The 13,852-nt window shown below is 40.1% G+C and overlaps 1 protein-coding gene across 4 annotated transcripts in view; it reads left to right on the top strand.

The window, feature by feature from the left end:
• LOC122561187 (G protein-coupled receptor kinase 5-like) overlaps positions 1–13,852 on the top strand; it is a 231,184-nt gene that overhangs the window by 44,685 nt on the left and 172,647 nt on the right. The window lies entirely within an intron of this gene.

Below are 13,852 nucleotides of genomic sequence, written 5' to 3'. Positions count from 1 at the left end.
ACCACTCTCTTCTTTGTCTACGAGTATTCTAAAACTTACAGAACTTTGGTCACTGTTCTCAAAGAAATCCACCACCGCAGCTTCTACCACCTGGCCTCGTTCTCCAGTACCAGGTCCAATATGGCCCCTTCCCTCGTTGGACATACTGCTCTAGAAAACTCTACCCCATCCAGACCCCTGACACTTAAGTGTATCCCAATCAATATTGGGAAAATTAAAATCTCCCATCACCACTACCTTATTGCCTCTACATCTTTCCATAATCTGTTTACCTATTTGTTCTTCTACCTCACACTCACTGTTGGGAGGCCTGTAATACAGCCCCAACAGTGTAATTGCACCCTTTTTATTTCTCAGCTCTACCCATAATGCCTCACTACCCTAGACCGCCATAGTGTGCTCCTTTAGCACAGCCGTGATATCGTCCTTGACCAGCAATGCAACTGCGCCCCTCCCCCTTTTACTTTCCTCCCTGTCCTGTCTGAAGCGTCTATATCCTGGAACATTTAATTGCCAATCATCATGCCCTTCCTTCAAACAAGTCTCTGTGGTTGCAATGACGTCATACTCACAGTCACCAATCCAAGCCCTAAGTTCATCTGCCTTACACACTCTACTCCTTGCATTAATGTAGATACATTTCAAGCCACCAGGTTTTTTTGCGCTCATCTGCTCTCTGTCTACTCTTCCCTTTATTAATGCTATCTTCATAATTCTTACAGTCTCCAGTCTCTACCTCGCTGTCTACTTGTTTTCTGGTTCTCAGCCCCCTGCCACATTAGTTTAAAACCTCCCCAACAGCAGTAGCAAAAACTCCCCCAAGGACATTGGTTCCGGTCTGGTTCAAATGTAGACTGTCTGTTTTGTAATAGTCCCATCTTCCCCAGAACTGGTCCCAATGCCCAACAAATCTGAATCCCTCCCTCCTACACCATCTATCAAGCCACGTGTTCATCCTGCCTATTTTTTCATTTCTCCGCTGGCTAGCACGTGGTAGTAATCCTGAGATCACTGCCTTTGAGGTCCTCTTTAACTTCTCTCCTAGCTCCCTGAATTCTTCTTTCAGGACCTCGTCTCACTTTCTGCTTATATCGTTGGTGCCTATATGCACCAAGACAACTCGCTGTTCACCCTCCCCTTTTAGAATGCTCTGCAGCTGATCGGTGACATTCTTGACACAAGCACCTGGGAGGGAATATACCATCCAGGAGCCCTGTTTTCAGCCACAGAACCGCCTATCTACTCCCCTCACAATAGAATCCCCTATGACTATGGCCCTACGAGTCTTTTTCTCGCCCTTCTGAACAGCAGTGCCCGCCACAGTGCCATGGTCTGGCAACTGCTGTCCTTCCCTGGTGAGCCATCTTCTCTTCCCCCCCCCCCAAATAAGGGCTTATGCCCGAAACATTGATTCTCCTGCTCCTTTGATGCTGCCTGACCTGCTGCACTTTTCCAGCAACACATTTTCCAGCTCTGATCTCCAGCATCTACAGTCCTCACTCTCTCCTAGCCATCTCCCCCAATAGTATCCAAAACGGTATACCTGTTTTGGAGGGAGATGACTGCAAGGGACACGTGCACTGCCTTCCTACTCTTTTTCAGTCTTTTGGTCACCCATTCATGGTCTCTCTCAGCAATTCTAACCTGCGGTGAGCTATCCACGACCACCTCGTGATGGTCATGCGGTCAAACAACAGCTGCAGCTGGACACACTTCTTGCAAGTGTAAGAGTCAGGAATGTCAGACACGTTCCTAAGCGCCCACATCAAGCAAGAGGCACGTGCCACGGTTCTGAGGTCCCCTGCCATTGTAAGCTTAACTTTATGTGAACTAACTAAAACCAAACAATGCACTTAAATATATGAAAAAGACAGATAAAGAAAAAATAAAAGCCTTACCTTACAGAATCTTTTTCTTCCAGTTAGAGGAGGGGGGGGGGCGGGAGGGAGACACTACACGTGTAGTATCTCGGGTTTAGCCACTGCCCAAATATGCATTAAGCCCTTGCCTTCCCAGCAGCACTTGCTTCACTCAACCTTCTCTCCTCGCCGCTCTGTCAAAATGGAGGCTACATGGGTGATCAGAAATCTCTCCCACGCTTCTAGCCTGCCATTGATATAGGTTGGAAGGATTTATGAATTAATCCACAACCTGTTTGTTTTGTTATGAATGCACATTGTTGGGTAAAAAGTCCTGGCATGTGTCTTGAATTGGATATTATGGCCTACAGCTGGGAAACTGACCACCTTCTCTATATTTAAAACACATTAAGTATTACACATTCACCAGTTCCATCCAAATAAAGATCCCATAGGAACTGTATTGAACACTGGTTTGTTGATCTATCTGATTCCACTCTGTCCATAAGTATCAGCTGTGTCTTGCACTTCACCCAGTTTTTTTGTTTTAATACCATATCTGGGTTCTCATTTGAGAACTCCCTCCTTCAAAAAGGTTCAATAGAAGCCTCTCATATGGAACCTTTTAAAATGTTTTGTGGAAGTCTAGTTGTATTGTATCGCAAAGCTTTTCAAATCCCTTTTTGGGTTGTTTTTTTCTTAGAAGTCAAGATTTTTTGAGCTTTGACGTTCTTTTCTGAATTTGCATTGATTGCCTTTTCCTAGATGTTCACACTAATAGGGTATGCTTTTATTCTTCACAAATTGATTCCATTATCTTCGCCAAAAATGTTGGATCTAATGAAGCCCCCTCATTATTTCTGGTTTGTTGGCTTTTTGAAAATGGTGACATTTCGCCCTTTTTATCAATCTAGCGAACTTCCTTAAGGGATGTAGGTTTGCTCGCTGAGCTGGAAGGTTCGTTTTCGGACGTTTCATCACCGTACTAGGTAACATCATCAGAGTGTCTCTGAATGAAACTTCACTGATGATGAAACGTCTGAAAATGAATCTTCCAGCTCAGCGAGAAAACCTACTATCAGAACCACAACCTGAGCTACAAATCTTCTCAAAACTCACTAAACCTCCTTAACATTGACAGCTCCAACAGCACCTCCATGGATCCCATTCCATATCTGCCTGCATGAGTCTGATTACAGAGATGTTTTACAAATATTGGTCCAGATATTTTGAGTGAGGTTGGAAAGCGAGTTTCCTGATCGGCCTACTTCCCCTTTGATATTTTCAGCATCGGAGATTCCACCTGTTACAAATTTGTCCAGAAGTCTTCAAATCCAGTCGCAAAGAAAGTTTTTGGAGAAACCACCGCCTTGGTTATAGCTGTCAGTTTGCCTCGTTCTGTGATTTACATGTCCAATACTCTGCCAGCCACTTTGCAAATGATTGTGAAATGGTAAGAATGTGGGGTTAGTGTTGCAAGTGGATGTGGATAGGGTATTGTGCCTGGTGGGTAAGATGCCAACTAAATAAATTAATGCTTAGGGTAGGTCAGAGGCTGGTCTGTTGGATCTGACAGGTGCGAGGGTTTTCTGGTCTGTCAGTGAAGAAATTTCCAAGGGTGATGGGAGGGGATGTCAGGTAAACATGCTAGTGGGATAGTGTCCTTTCCTGGTGTGTGAGCGGTATAGGGGGCTTTTCAGGTCTAGAATGTTTGGATATGTCGGCCAGGCTCCAGTCAGAGCAATGGCTGTCAGTTTTATTTGGGGAAGCCACCAGCACAGGATGCTGGACTGTCAGAGAGCAGTGCAGTTGGAGTCAGGTTGGGAGGAAGTGGTGCTGATCCATGGTGTAAGAGGTGTGGGGGAGGAGTCGTTGGAGGTGAGTTTAATAATTACCCAGGAGTTAGAGAAGGGTTTTTTTAAAATCTTCTAACTTTACCTGAGTGAATATACAGTGAGGCTGAACCTCCAAACTTTAATGGACTTTTGTGGGGCATTCCAGATTCAGGGGAATTGACATTCGGATAGATCTATTTCCCAGGCAGTTCCCGTGAAGTCAGCTCCATCAGGGATTCTGCATGGACTCAACAGGTAATTCAAGTCGACATTACTGCAGCCAGTATCTAACCATCAGAATACCTGGTCCATAAAGTGCTGAATTTGCTTTATTTTAAAAAAAAGTGACTTTGTTCACTGGATTTACTACCAGAACCAGATCTAGTAAGTAATTAATGGGTTACTTATAATGAATGTCAATAGAATGCCTGTGAATTGCAGTACTATCCCTCAGAAGGTTTAGAAGTCAAGACCTTATGGGAAACCTTGAAACAGCGTTATGTCTTGTTTGTATTTTAATTTTTTTCCATTGGTAAATTAAACTGTGTGTATTCTACATGCCTCCTGCATTTTTGTACAAAGCGGAAACAACTGATTTGAGTACATTTTCCTCTTGAGTGATCAGACCAGTTATACTCAGATCTTCAGCTTGAAACCTGAGGGCATAGAAGTAAGAGCTTTTACCAATGGAAACGGTGGAAATGAAATACCATGGGGTTCAAAGATTTTGAAGGCAGAGGCAAGGGAGTTGTTTGGCAAAGTAGCATTAGCACCAATAATGTCTGACAGGAATAGCAGCTTTGGTGAGGGAACTGTATTTTTACCAGGCATGGAAAATAATTCTCTCAGATTTTGAGAGAGATGGGGATGTAACTATTGAGGAAATGATTGGAGATGGCTCAGTCTGATTGTAAACATAAATATTGTAAGGCCTTGTGATGAGTTTGAAAGGATAGCCGTAGCTATTGGAGTAGAGGGAGAATGAATAAGGACAGCAAGATGAGAAAATGGAGGAAAGAAGCAAATCAAAATTAGGTGGAGACTTCTATAAAATTAGCCTTAAACTCATATTATGCATTGTTATTTTAAACATGGAAAGAATCCACACAGCAGGATTGGATTGAAATACAATCATGAGTAAATGTCCATCTTAGTCATATGACCTCTGATGTGTACATTCACAATAGGCAGAACTCTTATGTTCACTTCAGTTAAGACCTTGTGTTGAATACACTACTGTGTTACATACACAAAACATGATGTCAGAAGTGACACTAAATTGAGTGTTGCAGAGCAAGAATAAAGCAAAAATACAGAGAGACACTTGTGTGCAGAGCTGTAAGCTGCCATTCAAATAAACAAAACAAAAAGTGAAGAACAATGAAGCATGCTACAGTTTTTTTTAAAGAAAAAGCTGTTACTTAACAATTCAAATTGCACTGGGTATGAAGAAAAACTGAACTTGTTTCCAGGCAAATTGGGACATTCTGAAATAGCAGATTTGTTTTGCAAATCAGAAGAATGCTAACAATTCACTATGCTTCTATCAGTTTGGGAAGAGACTGTTTCAAAGAATATTCAACTTTAAATTTCTCTGAAGAGCAGAAAAAAACTCAGCAGAAATTTAAAAAGCTTTAAAGGCACATTTTGAATACCAAGTGAATGGAACATGGTCAACATTAGGGACCCAGGTGAAAAAGACTCCATTCATCCAAATGTAACATCATTAACTCAGTTCACAGAAAACTGAGCTAATTAAAGGTAGAACCATTAGGTGTAAGAGATCCTGTCACAAAAATATGCATTTTGTAAATCAACTAAGATGATTTTTAAACTGAGCCAAAGGAAACATCATTCTGTACAGCAGATGTTGGAGAAAAAGCTGATAACCTGATGTGCATTATCATGATACACAAATAATTTAAAGATCATGTCCGAGAGACATGTAAATAAATGGACAGAAGTGGGACCAGCTGGAATAACTAACAATTACTTGTGCAGGAGAATAGTCATGTATATTTGGTAACTTGGGTGACTGAATATGCATGAAAGAGCATGTAATCTTTGTCTTGTATGAAAAAGGGGGTGTTTGGATTGAATACAGATGTTATTCCTAGTTTGCACATCTCATATCCACTTCGTACAACTTTGTGTTGAACACAGTGCTGCATTGTACACATGAAACAATAGATGTTGCCAATTGTGCTGAATTTGCAAGTTAGAACTCTCCAGTCCATCTGGTGTAGGTGCACCCTAAATGCTGTCGGGAATTTTGACCAAGTGACAGTGAACGAACAGCAATATATTTCCAAGCCTGAATGGTGAATGGCTTGGAGGGAAATTTGCAGCTGGAGGTGGTGTTCCCATGTATTTGCTGCTCTTGCCTTTCTGGATGGTCATGGTTATGGGTTTGGAAGGTGCTGTCTTCAGAAGCATTGGTGAATTGCTGCTGCCCATCTTGTAGATGGGGTACATTCTGCTGTATCGGTGATGAAGGGAATGTATGTTTGAGAATGTGGTGGCGATCAGGTAGGAAACTTTGTCATGGGTAAGGTCAAATCTGTTGAATGTCACAGGAGCTGCACTCTTGAGGCAAATGGAAAGTATTCCATCTACTTTTAGATTTGTGCCTTGTAAATGGCAGACAGGTTTTGGGGAGTTAAGTCAGTTACTTGCTGAAGGGTTCCTAGCCTGTAAGCTACTCTTATAGCTGCCATATTTATGTGCTTAGTTAAATGATATACATACCTTGTTTCAAAACAATGTTTACTTTAAAAAACTTTGTATGTTTCTATCTGAGGTATTTGAATTATCACCTCAATTTCTATCACTGCATGGCGCAATACTCCCAAATACAGTTCATGCTATCTCTTGTATCTGTGTAGTTTCATGTTGACCAGGATTGAACTCGTCAGGTGGCCCATGGAATATTTGTTATAGTGGTCAAAGTTTGCTTGGCTTGGCACTTACAACATGTGAATTTTTCCTTCATAGTGAGTTAAACAAAAAAACAAGTTGGAGTTATCATCTTAATTTCTCCAAAAATTAGATTATTGTCAAAAGCTTCATGTGTTAATTCCAAGCAGTCCCTCACAAATTTGTATTAGTGTAATATATGTGAGAGTTAAAATTTCTGTTGCTCTTTCTTCTAGGTTTTCCTTCTTGGTGATTTCAAGCTTGGTGAGTTCCCAATCGCAGAGCTGTCTGCCTCTGAAAGGGAAGCTTCTAAGAGCAGATTTGTTTTGACTCACAGTGAATTTAGTTAGGATTGTGTCATGTCTGTAGTTTTGGAGGATTCATCAGTCACATTGAAAGCATTGTTTAGATTGCTGAAGCATTTCATCTTGCAGTCCAGAGGACAATTTATAAGAATACCAATTCAAGGGGAAAGCAAACATTCATACTGCATGAGGAGAAAGTGGACTCTGGTAAACATGTTGCCATGGCAAATGCACTGATCAGTGAAGACTGACAGTTAAGTGCCAGACTTGGTTTAAAATTTAAGCCAAACAAGTTGACTGTGATTGGTTAGGACATTTTGCTGAGAAATGAACTAGCAAATGGCTGTCATCTATTTTGTTGAGTTGAAACAGGCGCTGTGCAGTCCATGTTCTTTTTGCCCTGCACATTTATATATGCAGGTTTGAATGCGCACACGTGTGCCACACTGTAAGCCTGACTGACAATCCTAAATGAGATGTCTCTTTGTGCACTTGTCTAAAATTATTGGTTTGTGTATAACACTAGTAATTTTTAGCACCCAATAAAATTGGTTGTCTGTTAATTTCATTGTGGAAACAGAAGAGCATAACAAAACATAATCTAGTCCAAATGAACTTAGCTTAGTGTTTGTTGAGAATCTTAAACAAGGAAGTAAATTGGTTAAAATTTATTTTGAAATGTAACTGCTTGTTCTGAGATGAAAGTAAAATTGATTTTATGTATCAAATTGTTAACAATTAATAAAAAGCTCTTCTTGTTGCTGTCTTATTGACGTCCTAATTTTGCTGTATTTTTAATGAAATCTAACGAACTTGATGATATTTCATTCATTTTGAAATTGTTTCAAGGAATCTGGAAGAAAGCATTTGCCAAAATCACTCTGTTCTTTGCTCTGTAGCAGTTGCCTGCATTTTTGAGCTTACTGTAGCCTGGTCAGCACAACAGCAGTTGATTTGTGAAATATGTTTTTCTACAAAACTATAACTGCAAACCAACAAAGGAAATATATCCATGTGTTGAACAGATTCCTGTGCAATTGCAAGTAATCAAATCTACTTGAATGAAATAGAATTGCTGTCAACTTTGTATACTGAGACTCACCTTTTCAGGTTGGACACACCACTCCACTATAATAAATCATGGATAATGTAATCTCTGCACAAATATTTGTAAGAATTCAATCTTTATTGTTTCTGAGATACTGTTGGACATTGCTGTATTTTAAAACTCTCACTGGTAGTCTTTTGTTATTGCTTAACTTGTTTTTTTGACCTCAAGGGATGTTTCTCCCTTGGATGTGCCAACATATTTCAGTTAAGTATGCTTCCAAGCAAGGCATTTAACCTTTGATTAAACGCTTATATATAATACTGAAAAATGATGTTAATTGTGCAGCAGCTGTTTTCTCTTCAATTAATAATAGAAATTGTACCCCTGAAGTGAATTTGTAAAAGTTTGACTGGCAATTGAAAAAAGTAGCAAGACAGATGAGGATGAATTGCTACCAAAGAACTAACAGTCCATGACGCTACCCCATCCCTCCCACTTGCTTCATCCTTTCAACTTCAGTCAAGAATATGGACTGTGTATTTCTTTGTAGTTTCTTCTTTTACATTGTCTACTTGACATCTCTGAAAAGGTTGATTAGAAAAATGTCTATGACCTTGTCTATATTTTCCTGTAAGACAATTTTGATGTTTTGACATGTGTATGAAACAGCTGATCAGGGAGTGTGCAAGAGTATGACATTTTGATACCCATTCCTTTATAGTTGAAGCTATTAAACTCCAGCCTTCCTGGGATAGATATATAAGCTCAGGAAATGGACGAACATGAGTACAGAAGGGAAAAGTGTCATTTTTTAAAAATAAAGCTTGTAAGTTCAAAATAACTCCAAATTTAGGTTTTCCTGAATATCTGATTTTGGCCTAAAACTTCAGCTCATCAAACATTCATATATTTAAAAACACTTACAAAAGTTCACAATATGGCTCCATGCATTTTCAAACTGGCTTTAAATTTCTGAAGAAATGATACAGTCTGATTGTTTGTTTGCGATGATTACTCTTCAAATAATTGCCATGCCTAGAGGTGATTTTTAGAAAGGTTGTTGATACTTCTTGCAAAGTAAGCTGAACAATTAGACTCTTTGGTTGTGGTGGTGGCTACATCCTTATCAGTAGATTCAAGGAACATCAAATTGGCTGGAAACACAAAGTATGGGATAAGTCGGCTATTGTCCAACAAGCTCAACTTAACCAGAGACAATTGGGAAGGTTCCAAAAACCATCCAGAAGTAAAAGATAAAATTCAATAAAACAATTTTTAAAATAAATATAAAGCTGTCCTACTGGAGAAATGATGTGACAAAATAAGACATTTAAAATGTTTTCAAACTGACCTCTTACTGTGAGGCGCTCTCATGGAAAGGTGCCATACTGATATCCGACAATGTAGTGTTCTCACTGATAGCAATAGACATGCTAACAGTAATGTAGAAACCTCTGTACAGTAAGGTGGGCCGATGTGCAACTTGGCAGTGTGTATGAGCACGCGCACTATCCATCCCTGTCCATCTCGGTTTTAAAGACTTCTTTTGATCTTTTTAACATAGATAAATTTTATTCCATTTTTCTACTGTATGGAATTGTTTTGCACTAATAGCAAAGCCTGACCACCATCTACAAGGCACAAGTCAGGAGTATGATGGAATACTCCCCAGTTGTCTAGATAAGTGCAGTGCATTTGATGCCATTCACAACAAAGCAGTCCACTAGATTGGCACCTCATCTGCAAACATTCACTCCCTCCATCATTGATGCGCCGGAGCAGCAGCGTATACCGTCTACAAGTGCACTGCAGAAATTCACCAAAGTTCCTTATGCATTACCTTCCAAACCCATGAACACTATAATCTAGAAGGACAACGGCAGCAGATACATGGGAATACCGCCACCTGCAAATTCCCCACCAAACCGTTCACCTTCCTAACTTAGAAAGCTCTCACCATTCCTTCACTGTCACTGGATCAAAATCCTGGAATCCCCCTTTTAAAGGTCTACCTACAGCAGATGGACTGCACTGCTTCAGGAAGTCAGCTCACCATCGTCTTCTCAAGTGCAACCAGGAGTGGGCAATAAATAATGGCCAATTTAAAAAAAAAACAAATTCATAAATGGTGACAATGTGAATGGCAAGACTCTAATGTAACTTTGAAAAAAGTTCTGATATTTTCTTACCAATATCTGGAAAAGAAAGACAGATGTGTGGATCTTTAATCCTTCTACTTAAATCTGCATGTTTGGAATTGTCATAAAATACACTGGACACCTGCTCCCATGAAAACTGTAGCCAAAAGAAAGCGATGAAATAACTGGCTTCTGCCAAACTTCATACGTCCTGCTCAGTGAAGTATCTCAGTTCTTTGAAACAAACTTCAGGCTTCTGCAGCTGGACAAGAAAATTGGTTTTGACCATTAACCTGCTGGAAAGGATTATTGGTCTTTAAAATTCATCCTTTATACTGTTAACTTTTATATCAAATAACAAGAACAAAGTAATATATCATTCAAAGAAGAAATTCTTCTACTGTTTAATATATCTTTCTGAACAATCCATGGTGTACCCTGCACTTAGCTAACTTCTTGTAAATCATATAGGAACTGCAGCATTCATGAATGTTATTTATAGATCATGGTAGTGAATAAGGCATGTTGAAAATAGTCTCAAATGTAGCTTTAGCTTCTGGACTTCCTTTCTCTAAATATGAATATGGCAAAGGACATAAATTATCTACTGTTCAAAGCACTTCTGTTGAAGATGGGCAACAGAAACTCTCAGTTATATCTTTTGAAATGGAATGTTCCCCACTACACATCTTGTAAACCTGCCCTGGCAATTGTCCTCTGGTAGGAGAAAGTGAGGACTGCAGATGCTGGAGATCAGAAAAATGTGTTGCTGGAAAAGCGCAGCAGGTCAGGCAGCATCAAAGGAGCAGGAGAATCGACATTTCGGGCATAAGCCCTTCTTCAGGAATCCGAAACGTTGATTCTCCTGTTCCTAATTATCCTCTGGTGTCCACAGAGAGGAGGCCTCCCCCACCTTGGGAGTATCTTTAAATAGCTGTTGCAAAACAAGGGGTCTCCTTTACCCTGGAGATGACCAGAAATTTCCTCCCTCAGAGGTCTATAATCCTTGGAAGTCTGTAGCCACAAAGCAGTTGAATTTAGAATATGTGTAAGACTGAGTTATCCAGATTTTTGATCTGCAAAGGAATCGAGAGTTACGGGGAGGGCAGGAAAGGAAAGTGGGATTAAGGACAAAAGCAGATCCGCCAGGGTTTCTCTGAATGATGGAGAAAGCTAGACAAGCTTACTTGACTCTTCCTATTTTTTATGTTCTTAAGAGTTAATGATACAAGTATACCAGAATTCCCAATAGACTGACTTTTCCCATTTGTTATAAAGTCATACAGCACAGAAACAGAGCCTTCGATCCAACTCGTCCATGCTGACCAAGTTTTCCAAACTAACTTAGTCCCACTTACCTACATTTGGCCCATATCTTCCTCAACATTTCCCAAATGTTGTAACTATACCTGCATCTACCACTTCCTCAGGCAGTTCATTTCACATATGAGCCACCCTCTATGTGAAAAGGTTGCCCCATTCAAATTTTTCTCCCCTCACCTTAAAATTATGCCCTCTGGTTTTGAACTCCCCAACCCTAGGGAAAATACCTATTCACCTTATCCCTACCCCTCATAATTTCATAAACCTCTATCCTCAACCTCCTACGCTTCAGTGAAAAAAGTCCCAGCCTATCCAGCCTCTACTTTATTAATGCCTCATTAGTGAATTAAACGAATCATTTTGGATACAAAAGCAAGACTAAAACAGTGTCCGTTCTAACCTTCAGGTTACGTTTTTTCCTAACAGTCTTGTGAATAACTAGATGTCTGTGTTAAAGGAATGCACCACAGAAGATTAACTGAAATCATTCTGTTGAGCCTCACTTCACGAAATAAATTTGTTAGGTTGTAAATTGAAGTTAAAGCTCATCTGTGCTTTTTTTTGATCCCCAGCTGCTCCATTTTATTGTGCTATCACACTCTGCTGATAAGTGTGACAGCGTTGGTTATTGGAAGAGCAATAGAATAACAATTTAGTTCAAGCATCTGACTTAACACTGAAATTATGAAGACTTACTTCAGCATCTTTGAGTGGTACTATCTGAGCAAATTGTTCCTCTAAAAGTGGCGTAATAAATCCATAACATCTAAATTATTATGCAAGAAATCCCCTTGTATTGATTTAACATCTTTAGCACCCTAGGGGCATCTAAAAGTGCCTTGCAGACAATGAAATGCTCACTTGTACAACAACCAAAGTTTCTCAAACAGTGATGTGATAACAATCGCGTGATTTGCTTTGTAGTGTTGGTTGAGGGATCAAAGCTGGAAATGTGTTGCTGGAAAAGCGCAGCAGGTCAGGCAGCATCCGAGGAGCAGGAGAATCGACATTTCGGGCATGAGCCCTTCTTCAGGAATGAGGAAAGTGTGCCAAGCAGGCTAAGATAAAAGGTAGGAAGGAGGGAATTCGGGGAGGGGTGTTGGAAATGCGATAGGTTTGCAGTCCTCACTTTCTCCTAGAAATGATCTCCAGCATCTGCAGTCCTCACTTTCTCCATGAGGGATGAGTTCACTGGATGCTCTTCCAGAAAGTAGTGCTGTGGAATCTTTCACATCCACCTGAGAGAGCTCACAGCACCTTGGTTTAGCACTGCATCCAAAAAGATGGCACATCCTACAATGTAGCACTCTCTAAGCACTGCACTGGTGTGATAGCCTACATTTTGTGCGCCAGTTCTAGCAGTGGGACTTCAATCCACAATCCTTTGAGGTGGATGCTAAAATGCTCGCCAAGAGCCACACTTGAAGCCTAGGCTGTGCCTGGAGATGAATGAAACTTTTTGCAACAAGTTTTTGCAAAACACTATTACGCAACCCATTATGCAATATGTTATTCAAATGTGACTGATACAAATGGAGCTGTTTGCATTTCTGATTAGTGAATGCAAAATGAGAAATATCCATATGACCTTAATATTCATTAGCCTAGACAGAAATACATAACCATATTGTGCATTTGCTAGCTAAATGGTAAGATTAAAAGTGAGATTTGTTTTTTCTGCTTATTGTGAGAGCTTTACTTTAGTTACGAAGCAGTGATACGTGGTTAAGAAATGTTTCATGTGAGTTATGTTTACCTGGGAATGCATGCAAGACATTTCATACAAGAAATCAGCACTTGTGGCTAAATGCGTTACGTCATACTCCTGAGAAGTGAGCAATTTACGTTGGACAACATAGATGTAAGAAATGTGCAGTTACTGGAAGAAGTCTTTTGCATATCGTTTTTGGCACCTTTCCCTGAAATACTTCATGAAAGCAAAAGTACTCCTTACACAACCCAGCGGTCAGTTACATTTCACTTCCTCTTCACCTGAACTTTGTTGTTGCAGGACACCATCCTGTCAACTTGCAGATGCTGCTGGGGCTGAAGTTCGGAGAAAGAGAGAATTCATGAGAGAGTTTGTCTCATTAAATAGAACTATGGACTTCATTCATAGCAGTTCTGTGTGAGTGACATCATAACTATGAATAAAGAACTTGCATCTATATAGTTCACTTCATGAGCACCTCTCAGTGAATTATTTTTTGACATATAGTTACTGTTGTGGACAGATACACTGACCAATTTCGACAGAATATGATCCCACAAATACGAATGGTATAAGTTAATCTGTTTTTTGGTAGAGTTTGTTGAGGGATGAACGTTTGCAAAGATGCTGTTCGGCTCCTTGCTTCTTGGCAGATTCTGCCATGAGATCATTTCTGGCCACCTGAATGCACCACCTATAGCTGCAGTACGTTCT

The sequence above is a fragment of the Chiloscyllium plagiosum genome, chromosome 22 (genome assembly GCF_004010195.1).
Source record: "Chiloscyllium plagiosum isolate BGI_BamShark_2017 chromosome 22, ASM401019v2, whole genome shotgun sequence".
Classification (NCBI taxonomy): domain Eukaryota; kingdom Metazoa; phylum Chordata; class Chondrichthyes; order Orectolobiformes; family Hemiscylliidae; genus Chiloscyllium; species Chiloscyllium plagiosum.
Note: the sequence above shows the minus strand (reverse complement) of the source record. Positions and strands in the feature narration are given on the sequence as shown.